We start from the raw sequence: 26912 nt of genomic DNA, 5'->3' as shown, positions 1-26912 counted from the left end.
TTTTTGGGCTTCCGTAGCGAAATGGTTAGCGCGTTCAGCTGTTAACCGAAAAGTTGGTGGTTCGAGCCCACCCGGGAGAGATGTTGTGGGGTCTCAGATGTAACGTAAAAAGTCAAGTTTTTCCAGAATACCTGACGAATATTTAATTTTTGGGCTTCCGTGGCGCAATGGTTAGCGCGTTCAGCTGGTAACCGAAAGGTTGGTTGTTCGAGCTCACCCGGGAGAGGTGTTGTGAAGTCTCAGATGTGACGTAAAAATCAGAGTTTTTCCACAATACCTGACGACCATTTAATTTTTGTTCTTCCGTGGCGCAATGGTTAGCGCGTTCGGCTGTTAACCGAAAGGTTGGTGGTTGGAGCCCAACCGGGAGCTGTGTTGTGAAGTCTCAGATGTGACGTAAAATGTCAGAGTATTTCCACAATACCTGACGACCATTTAATTTTTTGGCTTCCGTGGCGCAATGGTTAGCGCGTTCGGTTGTTAACCGAAAGGTTGGTGGTTCGAGCCTAACCAGGAACTGTGTTGTGAGGTCTCAGATGTGACGTAAAAAGTCAGAGTTTTTCCACAATACCTGACGAACGTTTAATTTTTGGGCTTCCGTAGCGAAATGGTTAGCGCGTTCAGCTGTTAACCGAAAAGTTGGTGGTTCGAGCCCACCTGGGAGAGATGTTGTGGGGTCTCAGATGTAACGTAAAAAGTCAAGTTTTTTCAGAATACCTGACGAATATTTAATTTTTGGGCTTCCGTGGCGCAATGGTTAGCGCGTTCAGCTGGTAACCGAAAGGTTGGTGGTTCGAGCCCACCCGGGAGAGGTGTTGTGAAGTCTCAGATGTGACGTAAAAATCAGAGTTTTTCCACAATACCTGACGACCATTTAATTTTTGGGCTTCCGTGGCGCAATGGTTAGCGCGTTCGGCTTTTAACTAATAGGTTGGTGGTTCGAGCCTATACGGGAGGGGTTTTGTGAGGTCTCAGATGTGACGTAAAATGTCAGAGTATTTCCACAATACCTGACGACCATTTAATTTTTTGGCTTCCGTGGCGCAATGGTTAGCGCGTTCGGTTGTTAACCGAAAGGTTGGTGGTTCGAGCCTAACCAGGAACTGTGTTGTGAGGTCTCAGATGTGACGTAAAAAGTCAGAGTTTTTCCACAATACCTGACGAACATTTAATTTTTGGGCTTCCGTAGCGCAATGGTTAGCGCGTTCAGCTGGTAACCGAAAGGTTGGTGGTTCGGGCCAACCCGGGAGAGGTGTTGTGAAGTCTCAGATGTGACGTAAAAATCAGAGTTTTTCCACAATACCTGACGACCATTTAATTTTTGGGCTTCCATGGCGCAATGGTTAGCCCGTTCGGCTTTTAACTAATAGGTTGGTGGTTCGAGCCTATACGGGAGGGGTTTTGTGAGGTCTCAGATGTAACGTAAAATGTCAGAGTATTTCCACAATACCTGACGACCATTTAATTTTTTGGCTTCCGTGGCGCAATGGTTAGCGCGTTCGGTTGTTAACCGAAAGGTTGGTGGTTCGAGCCTAACCAGGAACTGTGTTGTGAGGTCTCAGATGTGACGTAAAAAGTCAGAGTTTTTCCACAATACCTGACGAACGTTTAATTTTTGGGCTTCCGTAGAGAAATGGTTAGCGCGTTCAGCTGTTCACCGAAAAGTTGGTGGTTCGAGCCCACCCGGGAGAGATGTTGTGGGGTCTCAGATGTAACGTAAAAAGTCAAGTTTTTCCAGAATACCTGACGAATATTTAATTTTTGGGCTTCCGTGGCGCAATGGTTAGCGCGTTCAGCTGGTAACCGAAAGGTTGGTTGTTCGAGCTCACCCGGGAGAGGTGTTGTGAAGTCTCAGATGTGACGTAAAAATCAGAGTTTTTCCACAATACCTGACGACCATTTAATTTTTGTTCTTCCGTGGCGCAATGGTTAGCGCGTTCGGCTGTTAACCGAAAGGTTGGTGGTTCGAGCCCAACCGGGAGCTGTGTTGTGAAGTCTCAAATGTGACGTAAAATGTCAGAGTATTTCCACAATACCTGACGACCATTTAATTTTTTGGCTTCCGTGGCGCAATGGTTAGCGCGTTCGGTTGTTAACCGAAAGGTTGGTGGTTCGAGCCTAACCAGGAACTGTGTTGTGAGGTCTCAGATGTGACGTAAAAAGTCAGAGTTTTTCCACAATACCTGACGAACGTTTAATTTTTGGGCTTCCGTAGCGAAATGGTTAGCGCGTTCAGCTGTTAACCGAAAAGTTGGTGGTTCGAGCCCACCTGGGAGAGATGTTGTGGGGTCTCAGATGTAACGTAAAAAGTCAAGTTTTTCCAGAATACCTGACGAATATTTAATTTTTGGGCTTCCGTGGCGCAATGGTTAGCGCGTTCAGCTGGTAACCGAAAGGTTGGTTGTTCGAGCTCACCCGGGAGAGGTGTTGTGAAGTCTCAGATGTGACGTAAAAATCAGAGTTTTTCCACAATACCTGACGACCATTTAATTTTTGTTCTTCCGTGGCGCAATGGTTAGCGCGTTCGGCTGTTAACCGAAAGGTTGGTGGTTCGAGCCCAACCGGGAGCTGTGTTGTGAAGTCTCAAAGGTGACGTAAAATGTCAGAGTATTTCCACAATACCTGACGACCATTTAATTTTTTGGCTTCCGTGGCGCAATGGTTAGCGCGTTCGGTTGTTAACCGAAAGGTTGGTGGTTCGAGCCTAACCAGGAACTGTGTTGTGAGGTCTCAGATGTGACGTAAAAAGTCAGAGTTTTTCCACAATACCTGACGAACGTTTAATTTTTGGGCTTCCGTAGCGAAATGGTTAGCGCGTTCAGCTGTTAACCGAAAAGTTGGTGGTTCGAGCCCACCCGGGAGAGATGTTGTGGGGTCTCAGATGTAACGTAAAAAGTCAAGTTTTTCCAGAATACCTGACGAATATTTAATTTTTGGGCTTCCGTGGCGCAATGGTTAGCGCGTTCAGCTGGTAACCGAAAGGTTGGTGGTTTGAGCCCACCCGGGAGAGGTGTTGTGAAGTCTCAGATGTGACGTAAAAATCAGAGTTTTTCCACAATACCTGACGACCATTTAATTTTTGGGCTTCCGTGGCGCAATGGTTAGCGCGTTCGGCTTTTAACTAATAGGTTGGTGGTTCGAGCCTATACGGGAGGGGTTTTGTGAGGTCTCAGATGTAACGTAAAATGTCAGAGTATTTCCACAATACCTGACGACCATTTAATTTTTTGGCTTCCGTGGCGCAATGGTTAGCGCGTTCGGTTGTTAACCGAAAGGTTGGTGGTTCGAGCCTAACCAGGAACTGTGTTGTGAGGTCTCAGATGTGACGTAAAAAGTCAGAGTTTTTCCACAATACCTGACGAACGTTTAATTTTTGGGCTTCCGTAGCGCAATGGTTAGCGCGTTCAGCTGGTAACCGAAAGGTTGGTGGTTCGGGCCAACCCGGGAGAGGTGTTGTGAAGTCTCAGATGTGACGTAAAAATCAGAGTTTTTCCACAATACCTGACGTCAATTTAATTTTTGGGCTTCCATGGCGCAATGGTTAGCGCGTTCGGCTTTTAACTAATAGGTTGGTGGTTCGAGCCTATACGGGAGGGGTTTTGTGAGGTCTCAGATGTAACGTAAAATGTCAGAGTATTTCCACAATACCTGACGACCATTTAATTTTTTGGCTTCCGTGGCGCAATGGTTAGCGCGTTCGGTTGTTAACCGAAAGGTTGGTGGTTCGAGCCTAACCAGGAACTGTGTTGTGAGGTCTCAGATGTGACGTAAAAAGTCAGAGTTTTTCCATAATACCTGACGAACGTTTAATTTTTGGGCTTCCGTAGCGAAATGGTTAGCGCGTTCAGCTGTTAACCGAAAAGTTGGTGGTTCGAGCCCACCCGGGAAAGATGTTGTGGGGTCTCAGATGTAACGTAAAAAGTCAAGTTTTTCCAGAATACCTGACGAATATTTAATTTTTGGGCTTCCGTGGCGCAATGGTTAGCGCGTTCAGCTGGTAACCGAAGGGTTGGTTGTTCGAGCCCACCCGGGAGAGGTGTTGTGAAGTCTCAGATGTGACGTAAAAATCAGAGTTTTTCCACAATACCTGACGACCATTTAATTTTTGTTCTTCCGTGGCGCAATGGTTAGCGCGTTCGGCTGTTAACCGAAAGGTTGGTGGTTCGAGCCCAACCGGGAGCTGTGTTGTGAAGTCTCAAATGTGACGTAAAATGTCAGAGTATTTCCACAATACCTGACGACCATTTAATTTTTTGGCTTCCGTGGCGCAATGGTTAGCGCGTTCGGTTGTTAACCGAAAGGTTGGTGGTTCGAGCCTAACCAGGAACTGTGTTGTGAGGTCTCAGATGTGACGTAAAAAGTCAGAGTTTTTCCACAATACCTGACGATCGTTTAATTTTTGGGCTTCCGTAGCGAAATGGTTAGCGCGTTCAGCTGTTAACCGAAAAGTTGGTGGTTCGAGCCCACCCGGGAGAGATGTTGTGGGGTCTCAGATGTAACGTAAAAAGTCAAGTTTTTCCAGAATACCTGACGAATATTTAATTTTTGGGCTTCCGTGGCGCAATGGTTAGCGCGTTCAGCTGGTAACCGAAAGGTTGGTGGTTCGAGCCCACCCGGGAGAGGTGTTGTGAAGTCTCAGATGTGACGTAAAAATCAGAGTTTTTCCACAATACCTGACGACCATTTAATTTTTGGGCTTCCGTGGCGCAATGGTTAGCGCGTTCGGCTTTTAACTAATAGGTTGGTGGTTCGAGCCTATACGGGAGGGGTTTTGTGAGGTCTCAGATGTAACGTAAAATGTCATAGTATTTCCACAATACCTGACGACCATTTAATTTTTTGGCTTCCGTGGCGCAATGGTTAGCGCGTTCGGTTGTTAACCGAAAGGTTGGTGGTTCGAGCCTAACCAGGAACTGTGTTGTGAGGTCTCAGATGTGACGTAAAAAGTCAGAGTTTTTCCACAATACCTGACGAACGTTTAATTTTTGGGCTTCCGTGGGGCAATGGTTAGCGCGTTCAGCTGGTAACCGAAAGGTTGGTGGTTCGAGGCCACCCGGGAGAGGTGTTGTGAAGTCTCAGATGTAGCGTGAAAAGTCATAACTTTTCCACAATACCTGACAACCATTTAAATTCTGAGCTTCCGTGGCTCAATGGTTAGCGCGTTCGGCTGTTAACTAATAGGTTGGTGGTTCGAGTCTATCCGGGAGCGGTGTCGTGAGGTCTCAGATGTAACGTAAAATGTCAGTGTTTTTCCACAAAACCTGACGAACATTTAATTTTTGGGCTTTCGTAGCGCAATTGTTAGCGCGTTCACCTGTTAACCGAAAGGTTGGTGGTTCGAGCCCACCCGGGAGAGGTGTAATGGGGTCTCAGATGTAAAGTGAAAAGTCATAACTTTTCCACAATACCTGACAACCGTTTAATTTCTGAGCTTCCGTGGCTCAATGGTTAGCGCGTTCGGCTGTTAACTAATAGGTTGGTGGTTCGAGTCTATCCGGGAGCGGTGTTGTGAGGTCTCAGATGTAACGTAAAATGTCAGAGTTTTTTCCACAATATCTGACGAACATTTAGTTTTTGGGCTTCCGTGGCGCAATGGTTAGCGCGTTCGGCAGTTAACCGAAAGGTTGGTGGTTCGAGCCCAACCGGGAACTGTGTTGTGAGGTCTCAGATGTGACGTAAAATGTCAGAGTTTTTTCCACAATATCTGACGAACATTTAGTTTTTGGGCTTCCGTGGCGCAATGGTTAGCGCGTTCGGCAGTTAACCGAAAGTTTGGTGGTTCGAGCCCAACCGGGAACTGTGTTGTGAGGTCTCAGATGTGACGTAAAAAGTCAGAGTTTTTCCACAATACCTGACGAACGTTTAATTTTGGGCTTCCGTAGCGCAATGGTTAGCGTGTTCAGCTGTTAACCGAAAGGTTGGTGGTTCGAGCCCACCCGGGAGAGATGTTGTGGGGTCTCAGATGTAACGTAAAAAGTCAAAGTTTTTCCAGAATACCTGACGAACATTTAATTTTTGTGCTTCCGTGGGGCAATGGTTAGCGCGTTCAGCTGGTAACCGAAAGGTTGGTGGTTCGAGCCCACCCGGGAGAGGTGTTGTGAAGTCTCAGATGTAGCGTGAAAAGTCATAACTTTTCCACAATACCTGACAACCATTTAGTTTCTGAGCTTCCGTGGCGCAATGGTTAGCGCGTTCAGCTGGTAACCGAAAGGTTTGTGGTTCGAGCCCATCCAGGAGAGGTGTTGTGAGGTCTCAGATGTAGCATAAAAAGTCAGAGTTTTTCCACAATACCTGACGAACATTTAGTTTTTGGGCTTCCGTGGCGCAATGGTTAGCGCGTTCGGCAGTTAACCGAAAGTTTGGTGGTTCGAGCCCAACCGGGAACTGTGTTGTGAGGTCTCAGATGTGACGTAAAAAGTCAGAGTTTTTCCACAATACCTGACGAACGTTTAATTTTGGGCTTTCGTGGCGCAATGGTTAGCGCGTTCGGCTGTTAACTAATAGGTTGGTGGTTCCAGTCTATCCGGGAGCGGTGTTGTGAGGTCTCAGATGTAACGTAAAATGTCAGAGTTTTTCAACAATACCTGACGAACATTTAATTTTTGGGCTTCCGTGGCGCAATGGTTAGCGCGTTCACCTGTTAACCGAAAGGTTGGTGGTTCGAGCCCACCCGGGAGAGGTGTAATGGGGTCTCAGATGTAGCGTGAAAAGTCATAACTTTTCCACAATACCTGACAACCATTTAAATTCTGAGCTTCCGTGGCTCAATGGTTAGCGCGTTCGGCTGTTAACTTATAGGTTGGTGGTTCGAGTCTATCCGGGAGCGGTGTCGTGAGGTCTCAGATGTAACGTAAAATGTCAGAGTTTTTTCCACAATATCTGACGAACATTTAGTTTTTGGGCTTCCGTGGCGCAATGGTTAGCGCGTTCGGCAATTAACCGAAAGGTTGGTGGTTCGAGCCCAACCGGGAACTGTGTTGTGAGGTATCAGATGTGACGTAAAAAGTCAGAGTTTTTCCACAATACCTGACGAACGTTTAATTTTGGGCTTCCGTAGCGCAATGGTTAGCGTGTTCAGCTGTTAACCGAAAGGTTGGTGGTTCGAGCCCACCCGGGAGAGATGTTGTGGGGTCTCAGATGTAATGTAAAAAGTCAAAGTTTTTCCAGAATACCTGACGAACATTTAATTTTTGTGCTTCCGTGGGGCAATGGTTAGCGCGTTCAGCTGGTAACCGAAAGGTTGGTGGTTCGAGCCCACCCGGGAGAGGTGTTGTGAAGTCTCAGATGTAGCGTGAAAAGTCATAACTTTTCCACAATACCTGACAACCATTTAGTTTCTGAGCTTCCGTGGCGCAATGGTTAGCGCGTTCACCTGTTAACCGAAAGGTTGGTGGTTCGAGCCCACCCGGGAGAGGTGTAATGGGGTCTCAGATGTAGCGTGAAAAGTCATAACTTTTCCACAATACCTGACAACTATTTAAATTCTGAGCTTCCGTGGCTCAATGGTTAGCGCGTTCGGCTGTTAACTTATAGGTTGGTGGTTCGAGTCTATCCGGGAGCGGTGTCGTGAGGTCTCAGATGTAACGTAAAATGTCAGAATTTTTCCACAATACCTGACGAACATTTAATTTTTGGGCTTCCGTGGCGCAATGGTTAGCGCGTTCACCTGTTAACCGAAAGGTTGGTGGTTCGAGCCCACCCGGGAGAGGTGTAATGGGGTCTCAGATGTAGCGTGAAAAGTCATAACTTTTCCACAGTACCTGACAACCATTTAATTTCTTAGCTTCCGTGGCTCAATGGTTAGCGCGTTCGGCTGTTAACTAATAGTTTGGTGGTTCGAGTCTATCCGGGAGCGGTGTTGTGAGGTCTCAGATGTAACGTAAAATGTCAGAGTTTTTTCCACAATATCTGACGAACATTTAGTTTTTGGGCTTCCGTGGCGCAATGGTTAGCGCGTTCGGCAATTAACCGAAAGGTTGGTGGTTCGAGCCCAACCGGGAACTGTGTTGTGAGGTATCAGATGTGACGTAAAAAGTCAGAGTTTTTCCACAATACCTGACGAACGTTTAATTTTGGGCTTCCGTAGCGCAATGGTTAGCGTGTTCAGCTGTTAACCGAAAGGTTGGTGGTTCGAGCCCACCCGGGAGAGATGTTGTGGGGTCTCAGATGTAACGTAAAAAGTCATAACTTTTCCACAATACCTGACAACCATTTAGTTTCTGAGCTTCCGTGGCGCAATGGTTAGCGCGTTCAGCTGGTAACCGAAAGGTTTGTGGTTCGAGCCCATCCAGGAGAGGTGTTGTGAGGTCTCAGATGTAGCATAAAAGGTCAGAGTTTTTCCACAATACCTGACGACCATTTAATTTTTGGGCTTCCGTGGCGCAATGGTTAGCGCGTTCGGCTGTTAACTAATAGGTTGGTGGTTCGAGTCTATCCGGGAGCGGTGTTGTGAGGTCTCAGATGTAACGTAAAATGTCAGAGTTTTTCCACAATACCTGACGAACATTTAATTTTTGGGCTTCCGTGGCGCAATGGTTAGCGCGTTCACCTGTTAACCGAAAGGTTGGTGGTTCGAGCCCACCCAGGAGAGGTGTTGTGGGGTCTCAGATGTAGCGTGAAAAGTCATAACTTTTCCTCAAAACCTGACAACCATTTAATTTCCGAGCTTCCGTGGCGCAATGGTTAGCGCGCTCAGCTGTTATTCAAAAGGTTGGTGGTTCGAGCCCACCCGGGAGCAGTGTTGTGAGGTCTCAGATGTGACGTAAAAAGTCAGAGTTTTTCCACAATACCTGACGACCATTTAATTTTAGGGCTTCCGTGGAGCAGTGGTTAGCGTGTTCGGCTGTTAACCGAAAGGTTGGTGGATCGAGCCCATCCGGGAGCGGTGTTGTAAGGTCTCAAATGTGACGTGAAAGATCAGAGTTTTTCCACAATACCTGACGACCATTTAATTTTTGGGCTTCCGTGGCGCAATGATTAGCGTGTTCGGCTGTTAACCGAAAGGTTGGTGGTTCGAGCCCATCCGGGAGCGGTGTTGTAAGGTCTCAGATGTGACGTAAAAGGTCAGAGTTTTTCCACAATACCTGACGATTATTTAATTTTTGAGCTTCCGTGGCGCAATAGTTAGCGTGTTCAGCTGTTAACCGAAAGGTTGGTGGTTCGAGCCCACCCGGGAGAGGTGTTGTGAGGTCTCAGATGTAACGTGAAAAGCCAAAGTTTTTCCACAATACCAGACGAACATTTAATTTTTGGGCTTCCGTGGCGCAATGGTTAGCGCGTTCACCTCTTTACCGAAAGGTTGGTGGTTCGAGCCCACCCGGGAGAGGTGTTGTGAGGTCTCAGATGTAACGTAAAAGGTAAGAGTTTTTCCACAATACCTGACGACCATTTAATTTTTGGGCTTCCGTGGCGCAATGGTTAGCGTGTTCGGCTGTTAACCGAAAGGTTGGTGGATCGAGCCCATCCGGGAGCGGTGTTGTAAGGTCTCAAATGTGACGTAAAAGATCAGAGTTTTTCCACAATACCTGACGACCATTTAATTTTTGGGCTTCCGTGGCGCAATGATTAGCGTGTTCGGCTGTTAACCGAAAGGTTGGTGGTTCGAGCCCATCCGGGAGCGGTGTTGTAAGGTCTCAGATGTGACGTAACAGGTCAGAGTTTTTCCACAATACCTGACGATTATTTAATTTTTGAGCTTCCGTGGCGCAATAGTTAGCGTGTTCAGCTGTTAACCGAAAGGTTGGTGGTTCGAGCCCACCCGGGAGAGGTGTTGTGGGGTCTCAGATGTAACGTGAAAAGCCAAAGTTTTTCCACAATACCAGACGAACATTTAATTTTTGGGCTTCCGTGGCGCAATGGTTAGCGCGTTCACCGGTTAACCGAAAGGTTGGTGGTTCGAGCCCACCCGGGAGAGGTGTTGTGAGGTCTCAGATGTAACGTAAAATGTCAGAGTTTTTTCCACAATATCTGACGAACATTTAGTTTTTGGGCTTCCGTGGCGCAATGGTTAGCGCGTTCGGCAATTAACCAAAAGGTTGGTGGTTCGAGCCCAACCGGGAACTGTGTTGTGAGGTCTCAGATGTGACGTAAAAAGTCAAAGTTTTTCCAGAATACCTGACGAACATTTAATTTTTGGGCTTCCGTGGCGCAATGGTTAGCGCGTTCGGCTGTTAACTAATAGGTTGGTGGTTCGAGTCTATCCGGGAGCGGTGTTGTGAGGTCTCAGATGTAACGTAAAATGTCAGAGTTTTTCCACAATACCTGACGAACATTTAATTTTTGGGCTTCCGTGGCGCAATGGTTAGCGCGTTCACCTGTTAACCGAAAGGTTGGTGGTTCGAGCCCACCCAGGAGAGGTGTTGTGGGGTCTCAGATGTAGCGTGAAAAGTCATAACTTTTCCTCAAAACCTGACAACCATTTAATTTCCGAGCTTCCGTGGCGCAATGGTTAGCGCGCTCAGCTGTTATTCAAAAGGTTGGTGGTTCGAGCCCACCCGGGAGCAGTGTTGTGAGGTCTCAGATGTGACGTAAAAAGTCAGAGTTTTTCCACAATACCTGACGACCATTTAATTTTAGGGCTTCCGTGGAGCAGTGGTTAGCGTGTTCGGCTGTTAACCGAAAGGTTGGTGGATCGAGCCCATCCGGGAGCGGTGTTGTAAGGTCTCAAATGTGACGTGAAAGATCAGAGTTTTTCCACAATACCTGACGACCATTTAATTTTTGGGCTTCCGTGGCGCAATGATTAGCGTGTTCGGCTGTTAACCGAAAGGTTGTTGGTTCGAGCCCATCCGGGAGCGGTGTTGTAAGGTCTCAGATGTGACGTAAAAGGTCAGAGTTTTTCCACAATACCTGACGATTATTTAATTTTTGAGCTTCCGTGGCGCAATAGTTAGCGTGTTCAGCTGTTAACCGAAAGGTTGGTGGTTCGAGCCCACCCGGGAGAGGTGTTGTGAGGTCTCAGATGTAACGTGAAAAGCCAAAGTTTTTCCACAATACCAGACGAACATTTAATTTTTGGGCTTTCGTGGCGCAATGGTTAGCGCGTTCACCTCTTTACCGAAAGGTTGGTGGTTCGAGCCCACCCGGGAGAGGTGTTTTGAGGTCTCAGATGTAACGTAAAAGGTAAGAGTTTTTCCACAATACCTGACGACCATTTAATTTTTGGGCTTCCGTGGCGCAATGGTTAGCGTGTTCGGCTGTTAACCGAAAGGTTGGTGGATCGAGCCCATCCGGGAGCGGTGTTGTAAGGTCTCAAATGTGACGTAAAAGATCAGAGTTTTTCCACAATACCTGACGACCATTTAATTTTTGGGCTTCCGTGGCGCAATGATTAGCGTGTTCGGCTGTTAACCGAAAGGTTGGTGGTTCGAGCCCATCCGGGAGCGGTGTTGTAAGGTCTCAGATGTGACGTAACAGGTCAGAGTTTTTCCACAATACCTGACGATTATTTAATTTTTGAGCTTCCGTGGCGCAATAGTTAGCGTGTTCAGCTGTTAACCGAAAGGTTGGTGGTTCGAGCCCACCCGGGAGAGGTGTTGTGGGGTCTCAGATGTAACGTGAAAAGCCAAAGTTTTTCCACAATAGCAGACGAACATTTAATTTTTGGACTTCCGTGGCGCAATGGTTAGCGCGTTCACCTGTTAACCGAAAGGTTGGTGGTTCGAGCCCACCCGGGAGAGGTGTAATGGAGTCTCAAATGTAGCGTGAAAAGTCATAACTTTTCCACAGTACCTGACAACCATTTAATTTCTGAGCTTCCGTGGCTCAATGGTTAGCGCGTTCGGCTGTTAACTAATAGTTTGGTGGTTCGAGTCTATCCTGGAGCGGTGTTGTGAGGTCTCAGATGTAACGTAAAATGTCAGAGTTTTTTCCACAATATCTGACGAACATTTAGTTTTTGGGCTTCCGTGGCGCAATGGTTAGCGCGTTCGGCAATTAACCGAAAGGTTGGTGGTTCGAGCCCACCCGGGAGAGGTGTTGTGGTGTCTCAGATGTAGCGTAAAAAGTCAGAGTTTTTCCACAATACCTGACGACCATTTAATTTTTGGGCTTCCGTGGCGCAATGGTTAGCGCGTTCAGCTGGTAACCGAAAGGTTGGTGGTTCGGGCCCACCCGGGAGCGGTGTTGTGAAGTCTCAGATGTAGCGTGAAAAGTCATAACTTTTCCACAATACCTGACAACCATTTAGTTTCTGAGCTTCCGTGGCGCAATGGTTAGCGCGTTCAGCTGGTAACCGAAAGGTTTGTGGTTCGAGCCCATCCAGGAGAGGTGTTGTGGGGTCTCAGATGTAGCGTAAAAAGTCAGAGTTTTTCCACAATACCTGACGACCATTTAACTTTTCGGCTTCCGTGGCACAATGGTTAGCGCGTTCTGCTGTTAACCGAAAGGTTGGTGGTTCGAGTCCATCCGGGAGCGGTGTTGTGAGGTCTCAGATGTGACGTAAAAAGTCAGAGTTTTTCCACAATACCTGACGACTATTTAATTTTTGGGCTTCCGTGGCGCAAAGGTTATCGCGTACAGCTGTTAACCGAAAGGTTGGTGGTTCGAGCCCACCCGGAGAGGTGTTGTGGGGTCTCAGATGTAGCGTGATAAGTCAAAGTTTTTCCACAATACCTGACGAACATATAATTTTTCGGCTTCCGTGTCGCAATGGTTAGCGCGTTCAGCTGTTTACCGAAAGGTTTGTGGTTCGAGCCCATCCAGGAGAGGTGTTGTGGGGTCTCAGATGTAGCGTAAAAAGTCAGAGTTTTTCCACAATACCTGACGACCATTTAACTTTTCGGCTTCCGTGGCACAATGGTTAGCGCGTTCTGCTGTTAACCGAAAGGTTGGTGGTTCGAGTCCATCCGGGAGCGGTGTTGTGAGGTCTCAGATGTGACGTAAAAAGTCAGAGTTTTTCCACAATACCTGACGACTATTTAATTTTTGGGCTTCCGTGGCGCAAAGGTTATCGCGTACAGCTGTTAACCGAAAGGTTGGTGGTTCGAGCCCACCCGGAGAGGTGTTGTGGGGTCTCAGATGTAGCGTGATAAGTCAAAGTTTTTCCACAATACCTGACGAACATATAATTTTTCGGCTTCCGTGTCGCAATGGTTAGCGCGTTCAGCTGTTTACCGAAAGGTTGGTGGTTCGAGCCCATCCGGGAGCGGTGTTGTGAGGTCTCAGATGTGACGAAAAAAGTCAGGTTTTTCCACAATACCTGACGAACATTTAATTTTTGGGCTTCCGTGGCGCAATGGTTAACGCGTTCGGCTGTTACCCGAAAGGTTGGTGGTTCAAGCCCACCCGGGAGCAGTGTTGTGAGGTCTCAGATGTGACGTAAAAAGTCAGAGTTTTTCCACAATCCCTGACGACCATTTAATTTTTGGGCTTCAGTGGAGCAGTGGTTAGCGCGTTCGGCTGTTACCCGAAAGGTTGGTGGTTCAAGCCCACCCGGGAGAGGTGTTTTGGAGTCTCAGATGTAACGTAAAAAGCCAATGTTTTTCCACGATACCTAACGAACATTTAATTTTTGGGCTTCCGTGGCGCAATGTTTAGCGCGTTCGGCTGTTAACCGAAAGGTTGGTGGTTCGAGCCCACGCGGGAGAGGTGTTGTGGGGTCTCAGATGTAGCGAGAAAAGTCATAACTTTTCCTCAATACCTGACAACCATTTAATTTCCGAGCTTCCGTGGCGCAATGGTTAGCGCGCTCAGCTGTTATTCAAAAGGTTGGTGGTTCGAGCCCACCCGGGAGCAGTGTTGTGAGGTCTCAGACGTGACGTAAAAAGTCAGAGTTTTTCCACAATACCTGACGACCATTTAATTTTTGGGCTTCCGTGGCGCAGTGGTTAGCGCGTTCGGCTGTTAACCGAAAGGTTGGTGGTTCGAGCCCACCCGGGAGAGGTGTTGTGGGGTCTCAGATGTAACGTGAAAAGTCATAACTTTTCCACAATACCTGACAACCATTTAATTTCCGAGCTTCCGTGGCTCAATGGTTAGCGCGTTCGGCTGTTAACGAATAGGTTGGTGGTTCGAGCCTATCCGATAGCGGTGTTTTGAGGTCTCAGATGTAACGTAAAATATCAGAGTTTTTCCACAATACCTGACTAACATTCATTTGTTGGGCTTCCGTGGCGCAATGATTAGCGCGTTCAGCTGTTAACCGAAAGGTTGGTGGTTCGAGCCCACGCGGGAGAGGTGTTGTGGGGTCTCAGATGTAGCGAGAAAAGTCATAACTTTTCCTCAATACCTGACAACCATTTAATTTCCGAGCTTCCGTGGCGCAATGGTTAGCGCGCTCAGCTGTTATTCAAATGGTTGGTGGTTCGAGCCCACCCGGGAGCAGTGTTGTGAGGTCTCAGATGTGACGTAAAAAGTCAGAGTTTTTCCACAATACCTGACGACCATTTAATTTTTGGGCTTCCGTGGAGCAGTGGTTAGCGCGTTCGGCTGTTAACCGAAAGGTTGGTGGTTCGAGCCCACCCGGGAGAGGTGTTGTGGGGTCTCAGATGTAACGTAAAAAGCCAAAGTTTTTCCACAATACCTGACGACCATTTAATTTTTCGGCTTCCGTGGCACAATGGTTAGCGCGTTCGGCTGTTAACCGAAAGGTTGGTGGTTCCAGCTCACCCGGGAGATATGTTGTGTGGTCTCAGATGTAGCGTGAAAAGTCATAACTTTTCCACAATACCTGACAACCATTTAATTTCTGAGCTTCCTTGGCGCAATGGTTAGCGCGTTCAGCTGTTAACCGAAAGGTTGGTGGTTCGAGCCCACCCGGAAGAGGTGTTGTGGGGGGTCTCAGATGTAGCGTGAAAAGTCATAACTTTTCCACAATACCTGACAATCATTTAAGTTCCGTGCTTCCGTGGCTCAATGGTTAGCGCGTTCGGCTGTTAACCGAAAGGTTGGTGGTTCGAGCTCACCCGGGAGAGATGTTGTGTGGTCTCAGATGTAGCGTGAAAAGTCATAACTTTTCCACAATACCTGACAACCATTTAATTTCTGAGCTTCCTTGGCGCAATGGTTAGCGCGCTCAGCTGTTATTCAAAAGGTTGGTGGTTCGAGCCCACCCGGAAGAGGTGTTGTGGGGGGTCTCAGATGTAGCGTGAAAAGTCATAACTTTTCCACAATACCTGACAATCATTTAAGTTCCGTGCTTCCGTGGCTCAATGGTTAGCGCGTTCGGCTGTTAACCGAAAGGTTGGTGGTTCGAGCTCACCCGGGAGAGATGTTGTGTGGTCTCAGATGTAGCGTGAAAAGTCATAACTTTTCCACAATACCTGACGACCATTTAATTTTTGGGCTTTTTTGGCGCAGTGGTTAAGGCGTTCGGCTGTTAACCGAAAGGTTGGTGGTTCGAGCCCACCAGGGAGAGGTGTTTTGGAGTCTCAGATGTAACGTAAAAAGCCAAAGTTTTTCCACAATACCTGACGACCATTTAATTTTTGGGCTTCCGTGGCGCGATGGTTAGCGCGTTCGGCTGTTAACCGAAGGGTTGTTGGTTCGAGCCCACCCGGGAGAGGTGTTGTGGGGTCTCAGATGTAGCGTGAAAAGTCATAACTTTTCCACAATACCTGACAACCATTTAATTTCCGAGCTTCCGTGACTCAATGGTTAGCGCGTTCGGCTGTTAACCGAAAGGTTAGTGGTTCGAGCCCACCCGGGAGAGATGTTGTGTGGTCTCAGATGTAGCGTGAAAAGTCATAACTTTTCCACAATACCTGACAAACGTTTAATTTCTGAGCTTCCGTGGCGCAATGGTTAGCGCGTTCACCTGTTAACCGAAAGGTTGGTGGTTCGAGCCCACCCGGGAGAGTTGTAATGGGGTCTCAGATGTAGCGTGAAAAGTCATAACTTTTCCACAATACCTGATAACCATTTAACTTCTGAGCTTCCGTGGCTCAATGGTTAGCGCGCTCAGCTGTTATTCAAAAGGTTGGTGGTTAGAGCCCACCCGGGAGCAGAGTTGTGAGGTCTCAGATGTGACGTAAAAAGTCAGAGTTTTTCCACAATACCTGACGACCATTTAATTTTTGGGCTTCCTTGGCGCAGTGGTTAGCGCGTTCGGCTGTTAACCAAAAGGTTGGTGGTTCGAGCCCATCCAGGAGAGGTGTTGTGGGGTCTCAGATGTAGCGTGAAAAGTCATAACTTTTCCACAATACCTGACAACCATTTAATTTCTGAGCTTCCTTGGCGCAATGGTTAGCGCGCTCAGCTGTTATTCAAAAGGTTGGTGGTTCGAGCCCACCCGAGAGCAGTGTTGTGAGGACTCAGTGTGACGTAAAAAGTCAGAGTTTTTCCACAATAACTGACGACCATTTAATTTTTGGGCTTCCGTGGCGCAGTGGTTAGCGCGTTCGGCTGTTAACCGAAAGGTCGGTGGTTCGAGCCCACCCGGGAGAGGTGTTGTGGGGTCTCAGATATAACGTAAAAAGCCAAAGTTTTCAACAATTCCTGACAACCATTTAAGTTCCGAGCTTCCGTGGCGCAGTGGTTAGCGCGTTTGGCTGTTAACCAAAAGGTTGGTGGTTCGAGCCCACCCAGGAGAGGTGTTGTGGGGTCTCAGATGTAGCGTGAAAAGTCATAACTTTTCCACAATACCTGACAACCATTTAATTTCTGAGCTTCCTTGGCGCAATGGTTAGCGCGCTCAGCTGTTATTCAAAAGGTTGGTGGTTCGAGCCCACCCGGGAGCAGTGTTGTGAGGTCTCAGATGTGACATAAAAAGTCAGAGTTTTTCCACAATACCTGACGACCATTTAATTTTTGGGCTTTTGTGGCGCAGTGGTTAGCGCGTTCGGCTGTTAACCGAAAGGTTGGTGGTTCGAGCCCACCAGGGAGAGGTGTTTTGGAGTCTCAGATGTAACGTAAAAAGCCAAAGTTTTTCCACAATACCTGACGACCATTTAATTTTTGGGCTTCCGTGGCGCGATGGTTAGCGCGTTCGGCTGTTAACCGAAGGGTTGTTGGATCGAGCCCACCCGGGAGAAGTGTTGTGGGGTCTCAGATGTAGCGTGAAAAGTCATAACTTTTCCACAATACCTGACAACCATTTAATTTCCGAGCTTCCGTGACTCAATGGTTAGCGCGTTCGGCTGTTAACCGAAAGGTTAGTGGTTCGAGCCCACCCGGGAGAGATGTTGTGTGGTCTCAGATGTAGCGTGAAAAGTCATAACTTTTCCACAATACCTGACAAACGTTTAATTTCTGAGCTTCCGTGGCGCAATGGTTAGCGCGTTCACCTGTTAACCGAAAGGTTGGTGGTTCGAGCCCACCCGGGAGAGTTGTAATGGGGTCTCAGATGTAGCGTGAAAAGTCATAACTTTTCCACAATACCTGATAACCATTTAACTTCTGAGCTTCCGTGGCTCAATGGTTAGCGCGCTCAGCTGTTATTCAAAAGGTTGGTGGTTAGAGCCCACCCGGGAGCAGAGTTGTGAGGTCTCAGATGTGACGTAAAAAGTCAGAGTTTTTCCACAATACCTGACGACCATTTAATTTTTGGGCTTCCTTGGCGCAGTGGTTAGCGCGTTCGGCTGTTAACCAAAAGGTTGGTGGTTCGATCCCACCCAGGAGAGGTGTTGTGGGGTCTCAGATGTAGCGTGAAAAGTCATACCTTTTCCACAATACCTGACAACCATTTAATTTCTGAGCTTCCTTGGCGCAATGGTTAGCGCGCTCAGCTGTTATTCAAAAGGTTGGTGGTTCGAGCCCACCCGGGAGAGGTGTTGTGGGGTCTCAGATATAACGTAAAAAGCCAAAGTTTTCAACAATTCCTGACAACCATTTAAGTTCCGAGCTTCCGTGGCGCAGTGGTTAGCGCGTTTGGCTGTTAACCAAAAGGTTGGTGGTTCGAGCCCACCCAGGAGAGGTGTTGTGGGGTCTCAGATGTAGCGTGAAAAGTCATAACTTTTCCACAATACCTGACAACCATTTAATTTCTGAGCTTCCTTGGCGCAATGGTTAGCGCGCTCAGCTGTTATTCAAAAGGTTGGTGGTTCGAGCCCACCCGGGAGCAGTGTTGTGAGGTCTCAGATGTGACATAAAAAGTCAGAGTTTTTCCACAATACCTGACGACCATTTAATTTTTGGGCTTCCGTGGCGCGATGGTTAGCGCGTTCGGCTGTTAACCGAAGGGTTGTTGGTTCGAGCCCACCCGGGAGAGGTGTTGTGGGGTCTCAGATGTAGCGTGAAAAGTCATAACTTTTCCTCAATACCTGACAACCATTTAATTTCCGAGCTTCCGTGACTCAATGGTTAGCGCGTTCGGCTGTTAACCGAAAGGTTAGTGGTTTGAGCCCACCCGGGAGAGGTGTTGTTTGGTCTCAGATGTAGCGTGAAAAGTCATAACTTTTCCACAATACCTGACAACCATTTAATTTGTGAGCTTCCGTGGCGCAATGGTTAGCGCGTTCACCTGTTAACCGAAAGGTTGGTGGTTCGAGCCCACCCGGGAGAGTTGTAATGGGGTCTCAGATGTAGCGTGAAAAGTCATAACTTTTCCACAATACCTGATAACCATTTAACTTCTGAGCTTCCGTGGCTCAATGGTTAGCGCGCTCAGCTGTTATTCAAAAGGTTGGTGGTTAGAGCCCACCCGGGAGCAGTGTTGTGAGGTCTCAGATGTGACGTAAAAAGTCAGAATTTTTCCACAATACCTGACGACCATTTAATTTTTGGGCTTCCGTGGCGCAGTGGTTAGCGCGTTCGGCTGTTAACCAAAAGGTTGGTGGTTCGAGCCCACCCAGGAGAGGTGTTGTGGGGTCTCAGATGTAGCGTGAAAAGTCATAACTTTTCCACAATACCTGACAACCATTTAATTTCTGAGCTTCCTTGGCGCAATGGTTAGCGCGCTCAGCTGTTATTCAAAAGGTTGGTGGTTCGAGCCCACCCGGGAGCAGTGTTGTGAGGTCTCAGATGTGACGTAAAAAGTCAGAGTTTTTCCACAATACCTGACGACCATTTAATTTTTGGGCTTCCGTGGCGCGATGGTTAGCGCGTTCGGCTGTTAACCGAAGGGTTGTTGGTTCGAGCCCACCCGGGAGAGGTGTTGTGGGGTCTCAGATGTAGCGTGAAAAGTCATAACTTTTCCTCAATACCTGACAACCATTTAATTTCCGAGCTTCCGTGACTCAATGGTTAGCGCGTTCGGCTGTTAACCGAAAGGTAAGTGGTTTGAGCCCACCCGGGAGAGGTGTTGTGTGGTCTCAGATGTAGCGTGAAAAGTCATAACTTTTCCACAATACCTGACAACCATTTAATTTGTGAGCTTCCGTTGCGCAATGGTTAGCGCGTTCACCTGTTAACCGAAAGGTTGGTGGTTCGAGCCCACCCGGGAGAGTTGTAATGGGGTCTCAGATGTAGCGTGAAAAGTCATAACTTTTCCACAATACCTGATAACCATTTAACTTCTGAGCTTCCGTGGCTCAATGGTTAGCGCGCTCAGCTGTTATTCAAAAGGTTGGTGGTTGGAGCCCACCCGGGAGCAGTGTTGTGAGGTCTCAGATGTGACGTAAAAAGTCAGAGTTTTTCCACAATACCTGACAACCATTTAATTTTTGGGCTTCCGTGGCGCAGTGGTTAGCGCGTTCGGCTGTTAACCAAAAGGTTGGTGGTTCGAGCCCACCCGGGAGAGGTGTTGTGGGGTCTCAGATGTAGCGTGAAAAGTCATAACTTTTCCACAATACCTGACAACCATTTAATTTCTGAGCTTCCTTGGCGCAATGGTTAGCGCGCTCAGCTGTTATTCAAAAGGTTGGTGGTTCGAGCCCACCCGGGAGAGGTGTTGTGGGGTCTCAGATATAACGTAAAAAGCCAAAGTTTTCAACAATTCCTGACAACCATTTAAGTTCCGAGCTTCCGTGGCGCAGTGGTTAGCGCGTTTGGCTGTTAACCAAAAGGTTGGTGGTTCGAGCCCACCCAGGAGAGGTGTTGTGGGGTCTCAGATGTAGCGTGAAAAGTCATAACTTTTCCACAATACCTGACAACCATTTAATTTCTGAGCTTCCTTGGCGCAATGGTTAGCGCGCTCAGCTGTTATTCAAAAGGTTGGTGGTTCGAGCCCACCCGGGAGCAGTGTTGTGAGGTCTCAGATGTGACATAAAAAGTCAGAGTTTTTCCACAATACCTGACGACCATTTAATTTTTGGGCTTCCGTGGCGCGATGGTTAGCGCGTTCGGCTGTTAACCGAAGGGTTGTTGGTTCGAGCCCACCCGGGAGAGGTGTTGTGGGGTCTCAGATGTAGCGTGAAAAGTCATAACTTTTCCTCAATACCTGACAACCATTTAATTTCCGAGCTTCCGTGACTCAATGGTTAGCGCGTTCGGCTGTTAACCGAAAGGTTAGTGGTTTGAGCCCACCCGGGAGAGGTGTTGTGTGGTCTCAGATGTAGCGTGAAAAGTCATAACTTTTCCACAATACCTGACAACCATTTAATTTGTGAGCTTCCGTGGCGCAATGGTTAGCGCGTTCACCTGTTAACCGAAAGGTTGGTGGTTCGAGCCCACCCGGGAGAGTTGTAATGGGGTCTCAGATGTAGCGTGAAAAGTCATAACTTTTCCACAATACCTGATAACCATTTAACTTCTGAGCTTCCGTGGCTCAATGGTTAGCGCGCTCAGCTGTTATTCAAAAGGTTGGTGGTTAGAGCCCACCCGGGAGCAGTGTTGTGAGGTCTCAGATGTGACGTAAAAAGTCAGAATTTTTCCACAATACCTGACGACCATTTAATTTTTGGGCTTCCGTGGCGCAGTGGTTAGCGCGTTCGGCTGTTAACCAAAAGGTTGGTGGTTCGAGCCCACCCAGGAGAGGTGTTGTGGGGTCTCAGATGTAGCGTGAAAAGTCATAACTTTTCCACAATACCTGACAACCATTTAATTTCTGAGCTTCCTTGGCGCAATGGTTAGCGCGCTCAGCTGTTATTCAAAAGGTTGGTGGTTCGAGCCCACCCGGGAGCAGTGTTGTGAGGTCTCAGATGTGACGTAAAAAGTCAGAGTTTTTCCACAATACCTGACGACCATTTAATTTTTGGGCTTCCGTGGCGCGATGGTTAGCGCGTTCGGCTGTTAACCGAAGGGTTGTTGGTTCGAGCCCACCCGGGAGAGGTGTTGTGGGGTCTCAGATGTAGCGTGAAAAGTCATAACTTTTCCTCAATACCTGACAACCATTTAATTTCCGAGCTTCCGTGACTCAATGGTTAGCGCGTTCGGCTGTTAACCGAAAGGTTAGTGGTTTGAGCCCACCCGGGAGAGGTGTTGTGTGGTCTCAGATGTAGCGTGAAAAGTCATAACTTTTCCACAATACCTGACAACCATTTAATTTGTGAGCTTCCGTTGCGCAATGGTTAGCGCGTTCACCTGTTAACCGAAAGGTTGGTGGTTCGAGCCCACCCGGGAGAGTTGTAATGGGGTCTCAGATGTAGCGTGAAAAGTCATAACTTTTCCACAATACCTGATAACCATTTAACTTCTGAGCTTCCGTGGCTCAATGGTTAGCGCGCTCAGCTGTTATTCAAAAGGTTGGTGGTTGGAGCCCACCCGGGAGCAGTGTTGTGAGGTCTCAGATGTGACGTAAAAAGTCAGAATTTTTCCACAATACCTGACGACCATTTAATTTTTGGGCTTCCGTGGCGCAGTGGTTAGCGCGTTCGGCTGTTAACCAAAAGGTTGGTGGTTCGAGCCCACCCAGGAGAGGTGTTGTGGGGTCTCAGATGTAGCGTGAAAAGTCATAACTTTTCCACAATACCTGACAACCATTTAATTTCTGAGCTTCCTTGGCGCAATGGTTAGCGCGCTCAGCTGTTATTCAAAAGGTTGGTGGTTCGAGCCCACCCGGGAGCAGTGTTGTGAGGTCTCAGATGTGACGTAAAAAGTCAGAGTTTTTCCACAATACCTGACAACCATTTAATTTTTGGGCTTCCGTGGCGCAGTGGTTAGCGCGTTCGGCTGTTAACCGAAAGGTTAGTGGTTCGAGCCCACCCGGGAGAGGTGTTGTGTGGTCTCAGATGTTGCGTGAAAAGTCATAACTTTTCCACAATACCTGACAACCATTTAATTTGTGAGCTTCCGTGGCGCAATGGTTAGCGTGTTCACCTGTTAACCGAAAGGTTGGTGGTTCGAGCCCACCCGGGAGAGTTGTAATGGGGTCTCAGATGTAGCGTGAAAAGTCATAACTTTTCCACAATACCTGATAACCATTTAACTTCTGAGCTTCCGTTGCTCAATGGTTAGCGCGCTCAGCTGTTATTCAAAAGGTTGGTGGTTAGAGCCCACCCGGGAGCAGGGTTGTGAGGTCTCAGATGTGACGTAAAAAGTCAGAGTTTTTCCACAATAACTGACGACCATTTAATTTTTGGGCTTCCGTGGCGCAGTGGTTAGCGCGTTCGGCTGTTAACCGAAAGGTCGGTGGTTCGAGCCCACCCGGGAGAGGTGTTGTGGGGTCTCAGATATAACGTAAAAAGCCAAAGTTTTCAACAATTCCTGACAACCATTTAAGTTCCGAGCTTCCGTGGCGCAGTGGTTAGCGCGTTTGGCTGTTAACCAAAAGGTTGGTGGTTCGAGCCCACCCAGGAGAGGTGTTGTGGGGTCTCAGATGTAGCGTGAAAAGTCATAACTTTTCCACAATACCTGACAACCATTTAATTTCTGAGCTTCCTTGGCGCAATGGTTAGCGCGCTCAGCTGTTATTCAAAAGGTTGGTGGTTCGAGCCCACCCGGGAGCAGTGTTGTGAGGTCTCAGATGTGACATAAAAAGTCAGAGTTTTTCCACAATACCTGACGACCATTTACTTTTTGGGCTTTTGTGGCGCAGTGGTTAGCGCGTTCGGCTGTTAACCGAAAGGTTGGTGGTTCGAGCCCACCCGGGAGAGGTGTTGTGGGGTCTCAGATGTAGCGTGAAAAGTCATAACTTTTCCTCAATACCTGACAACCATTTAATTTCCGAGCTTCCGTGACTCAATGGTTAGCGCGTTCGGCTGTTAACCGAAACGTTAGTGGTTTGAGCCCACCCGGGAGAGGTGTTGTGTGGTCTCAGATGTAGCGTGAAAAGTCATAACTTTTCCACAATACCTGACAACCATTTAATTTGTGAGCTTCCGTGGCGCAATGGTTAGCGCGTTCACCTGTTAACCGAAAGGTTGGTGGTTCGAGCCCACCCGGGAGAGTTGTAATGGGGTCTCAGATGTAGCGTGAAAAGTCATAACTTTTCCACAATACCTGATAACCATTTAACTTCTGAGCTTCCGTGGCTCAATGGTTAGCGCGCTCAGCTGTTATTCAAAAGGTTGGTGGTTAGAGCCCACCCGGGAGCAGTGTTGTGAGGTCTCAGATGTGACGTAAAAAGTCAGAATTTTTCCACAATACCTGACGACCATTTAATTTTTGGGCTTCCGTGGCGCAGTGGTTAGCGCGTTCGGCTGTTAACCAAAAGGTTGGTGGTTCGAGCCCACCCAGGAGAGGTGTTGTGGGGTCTCAGATGTAGCGTGAAAAGTCATAACTTTTCCACAATACCTGACAACCATTTAATTTCTGAGCTTCCTTGGCGCAATGGTTAGCGCGCTCAGCTGTTATTCAAAAGGTTGGTGGTTCGAGCCCACCCGGGAGCAGTGTTGTGAGGTCTCAGATGTGACGTAAAAAGTCAGAGTTTTTCCACAATACCTGACGACCATTTAATTTTTGGGCTTCCGTGGCGCAGTGGTTAGCGCGTTCGGCTGTTAACCGAAAGGTTAGTGGTTCGAGCTCACCCGGGAGAGGTGTTGTGTGGTCTCAGATGTTGCGTGAAAAGTCATAACTTTTCCACAATACCTGACAACCATTTAATTTGTGAGCTTCCGTGGCGCAATGGTTAGCGTGTTCACCTGTTAACCGAAAGGTTGGTGGTTCGAGCCCACCCGGGAGAGTTGTAATGGGGTCTCAGATGTAGCGTGAAAAGTCATAACTTTTCCACAATACCTGATAACCATTTAACTTCTGAGCTTCCGTTGCTCAATGGTTAGCGCGCTCAGCTGTTATTCAAAAGGTTGGTGGTTAGAGCCCACCCGGGAGCAGTGTTGTGAGGTCTCAGATGTGACGTAAAAAGTCAGAGTTTTTCCACAATACCTGACGACCATTTAATTTTTGGGCTTCCGTGGCGCAGTGGTTAGCGCGTTCGGCTGTTAACCAAAAGGTTGGTGGTTCGATCCCACCCAGGAGAGGTGTTGTGGGGTCACAGATGTAGCGTGAAAAGTCATAACTTTTCCACAATACCTGACAACCATTTAATTTCTGAGCTTCCTTGGCGCAATGGTTAGCGCGCTCAGCTGTTATTCAAAAGGTTGGTGGTTCGAGCCCACCCGAGAGCAGTGTTGTGAGGTCTCAGATGTGACGTAAAAAGTCAGAGTTTTTCCACAATACCTGACGACCATTTAATTTTTGGGCTTCCGTGGCGTAGTGGTTAGCGCGTTCGGCTGTTAACCGAAAGGTTGGTGGTTCGAGCCCACCCGGGAGAGGTGTTGTGGGGTCTCAGATGTAACGTAAAAAGCCAAAGTTTTTCAACAATTCCTGACGAACATTTAATTTTTGGGCTTCCGTGACGCAATGGTTAGCGCGTTCAGCTGTTAACCGAAAGGTTGGTGGTTCGAGCCCACCCGGAAGAGGTGTTGTGGGGTCTCAGATGTAGCGTGAAAAGTCATAACTTTTCCACAATACCTGATAACCATTTAACTTCTGAGCTTCCGTTGCTCAATGGTTAGCGCGCTCAGCTGTTATTCAAAAGGTTGGTGGTTAGAGCCCACCCGGGAGCAGTGTTGTGAGGTCTCAGATGTGACGTAAAAAGTCAGAGTTTTTCCACAATAACTGACGACCATTTAATTTTTGGGCTTCCGTGGCGCAGTGGTTAGCGCGTTCGGCTGTTAACCGAAAGGTCGGTGGTTCGAGCCCACCCGGGAGAGGTGTTGTGGGGTCTCAGATATAACGTAAAAAGCCAAAGTTTTCAACAATTCCTGACAACCATTTAAGTTCCGAGCTTCCGTGGCGCAGTGGTTAGCGCGTTTGGCTGTTAACCAAAAGGTTGGTGGTTCGAGCCCACCCAGGAGAGGTGTTGTGGGGTCTCAGATGTAGCGTGAAAAGTCATAACTTTTCCACAATACCTGACAACCATTTAATTTCTGAGCTTCCTTGGCGCAATGGTTAGCGCGCTCAGCTGTTATTCAAAAGGTTGGTGGTTCGAGCCCACCCGGGAGCAGTGTTGTGAGGTCTCAGATGTGACATAAAAAGTCAGAGTTTTTCCACAATACCTGACGACCATTTAATTTTTGGGCTTTTGTGGCGCAGTGGTTAGCGCGTTCGGCTGTTAACCGAAAGGTTGGTGGTTCGAGCCCACCAGGGAGAGGTGTTTTGGAGTCTCAGATGTAACGTAAAAAGCCAAAGTTTTTCCACAATACCTGACGACCATTTAGTTTTTGGGCTTCCGTGGTGCGATGGTTAGCGCGTTCGGCTGTTAACCGAAGGGTTGTTGGTTCGAGCCCACCCGGGAGAGGTGTTGTGGGGTCTCAGATGTAGCGTGAAAAGTCATAACTTTTCCTCAATACCTGACAACCATTTAATTTCCGAGCTTCCGTGACTCAATGGTTAGCGCGTTCGGCTGTTAACCGAAAGGTTAGTGGTTTGAGCCCACCCGGGAGAGGTGTTGTGTGGTCTCAGATGTAGCGTGAAAAGTCATAACTTTTCCACAATACCTGACAACCATTTAATTTGTGAGCTTCCGTGGCGCAATGGTTAGCGCGTTCACCTGTTAACCGAAAGGTTGGTGGTTCGAGCCCACCCGGGAGAGTTGTAATGGGGTCTCAGATATAAGTGAAAAGTCATAACTTTTCCACAATACCTGATAACCATTTAACTTCTGAGCTTCCGTGGCTCAATGGTTAGCGCGCTCAGCTGTTATTCAAAAGGTTGGTGGTTAGAGCCCACCCGGGAGCAGTGTTGTGAGGTCTCAGATGTGACGTAAAAAGTCAGAATTTTTCCACAATACCTGACGACCATTTAATTTTTGGGCTTCCGTGGCGCAGTGGTTAGCGCGTTCGGCTGTTAACCAAAAGGTTGGTGGTTCGAGCCCACCCAGGAGAGGTGTTGTGGGGTCTCAGATGTAGCGTGAAAAGTCATAACTTTTCCACAATACCTGACAACCATTTAATTTCTGAGCTTCCTTGGCGCAATGGTTAGCGCGCTCAGCTGTTATTCAAAAGGTTGGTGGTTCGAGCCCACCCGGGAGCAGTGTTGTGAGGTCTCAGATGTGACGTAAAAAGTCAGAGTTTTTCCACAATACCTGACGACCATTTAATTTTTGGGCTTCCGTGGCGCAGTGGTTAGCGCGTTCGGCTATTAACCGAAAGGTTAGTGGTTCGAGCTCACCCGGGAGAGGTGTTGTGTGGTCTCAGATGTTGCGTGAAAAGTCATAACTTTTCCACAATACCTGACAACCATTTAATTTGTGAGCTTCCGTGGCGCAATGGTTAGCGTGTTCACCTGTTAACCGAAAGGTTGGTGGTTCGAGCCCACCCGGGAGAGTTGTAATGGGGTCTCAGATGTAGCGTGAAAAGTCATAACTTTTCCACAATACCTGATAACCATTTAACTTCTGAGCTTCCGTTGCTCAATGGTTAGCGCGCTCAGCTGTTATTCAAAAGGTTGGTGGTTAGAGCCCACCCGGGAGCAGTGTTGTGAGGTCTCAGATGTGACGTAAAAAGTCAGAGTTTTTCCACAATACCTGACGACCATTTAATTTTTGGGCTTCCGTGGCGCAGTGGTTAGCGCGTTCGGCTGTTAACCAAAAGGTTGGTGGTTCGATCCCACCCAGGAGAGGTGTTGTGGGGTCACAGATGTAGCGTGAAAAGTCATAACTTTTCCACAATACCTGACAACCATTTAATTTCTGAGCTTCCTTGGCGCAATGGTTAGCG

The 26912-nt window shown here is 47.9% G+C and overlaps 10 non-coding genes across 10 annotated transcripts; all 10 read left to right on the top strand.

Annotated features, from left to right (window-relative positions):
• Window positions 1–739: 739 nt before the first annotated feature.
• Window positions 740–812, top strand: TRNAT-GGU (transfer RNA threonine (anticodon GGU)). Its single transcript has one exon. It is a non-coding gene; the product is annotated as a tRNA-Thr (tRNA).
• A 2125-nt stretch (window positions 813–2937) lies between these two features.
• TRNAT-GGU (transfer RNA threonine (anticodon GGU)) lies at window positions 2938–3010 on the top strand. The gene has a single exon. It is a non-coding gene; the product is annotated as a tRNA-Thr (tRNA).
• Window positions 3011–4549: 1539 nt separating this feature from the next.
• On the top strand, window positions 4550–4622 carry TRNAT-GGU (transfer RNA threonine (anticodon GGU)). Its single transcript has one exon. It is a non-coding gene; the product is annotated as a tRNA-Thr (tRNA).
• Window positions 4623–6019: 1397 nt separating this feature from the next.
• Window positions 6020–6092, top strand: TRNAT-GGU (transfer RNA threonine (anticodon GGU)). Its single transcript has one exon. It is a non-coding gene; the product is annotated as a tRNA-Thr (tRNA).
• An 809-nt stretch (window positions 6093–6901) lies between these two features.
• On the top strand, window positions 6902–6974 carry TRNAN-AUU (transfer RNA asparagine (anticodon AUU)). The gene has a single exon. It is a non-coding gene; the product is annotated as a tRNA-Asn (tRNA).
• A 220-nt stretch (window positions 6975–7194) lies between these two features.
• TRNAT-GGU (transfer RNA threonine (anticodon GGU)) lies at window positions 7195–7267 on the top strand. The gene has a single exon. It is a non-coding gene; the product is annotated as a tRNA-Thr (tRNA).
• Window positions 7268–7930: 663 nt separating this feature from the next.
• Window positions 7931–8003, top strand: TRNAN-AUU (transfer RNA asparagine (anticodon AUU)). Its single transcript has one exon. It is a non-coding gene; the product is annotated as a tRNA-Asn (tRNA).
• Window positions 8004–11900: 3897 nt separating this feature from the next.
• Window positions 11901–11973, top strand: TRNAN-AUU (transfer RNA asparagine (anticodon AUU)). The gene has a single exon. It is a non-coding gene; the product is annotated as a tRNA-Asn (tRNA).
• Window positions 11974–12047: 74 nt separating this feature from the next.
• Window positions 12048–12120, top strand: TRNAT-GGU (transfer RNA threonine (anticodon GGU)). Its single transcript has one exon. It is a non-coding gene; the product is annotated as a tRNA-Thr (tRNA).
• A 14180-nt stretch (window positions 12121–26300) lies between these two features.
• On the top strand, window positions 26301–26373 carry TRNAN-AUU (transfer RNA asparagine (anticodon AUU)). The gene has a single exon. It is a non-coding gene; the product is annotated as a tRNA-Asn (tRNA).
• Window positions 26374–26912: the final 539 nt, after the last annotated feature.

This window comes from Phalangium opilio, unplaced genomic scaffold (genome assembly GCF_054372755.1).
Source record: "Phalangium opilio isolate 3A_F unplaced genomic scaffold, DU_Popi_V2 ptg000209l_1, whole genome shotgun sequence".
Taxonomy (NCBI): Eukaryota; Metazoa; Arthropoda; class Arachnida; order Opiliones; family Phalangiidae; genus Phalangium; species Phalangium opilio.
This window is presented reverse-complemented; position numbering and strand designations above follow the sequence as displayed.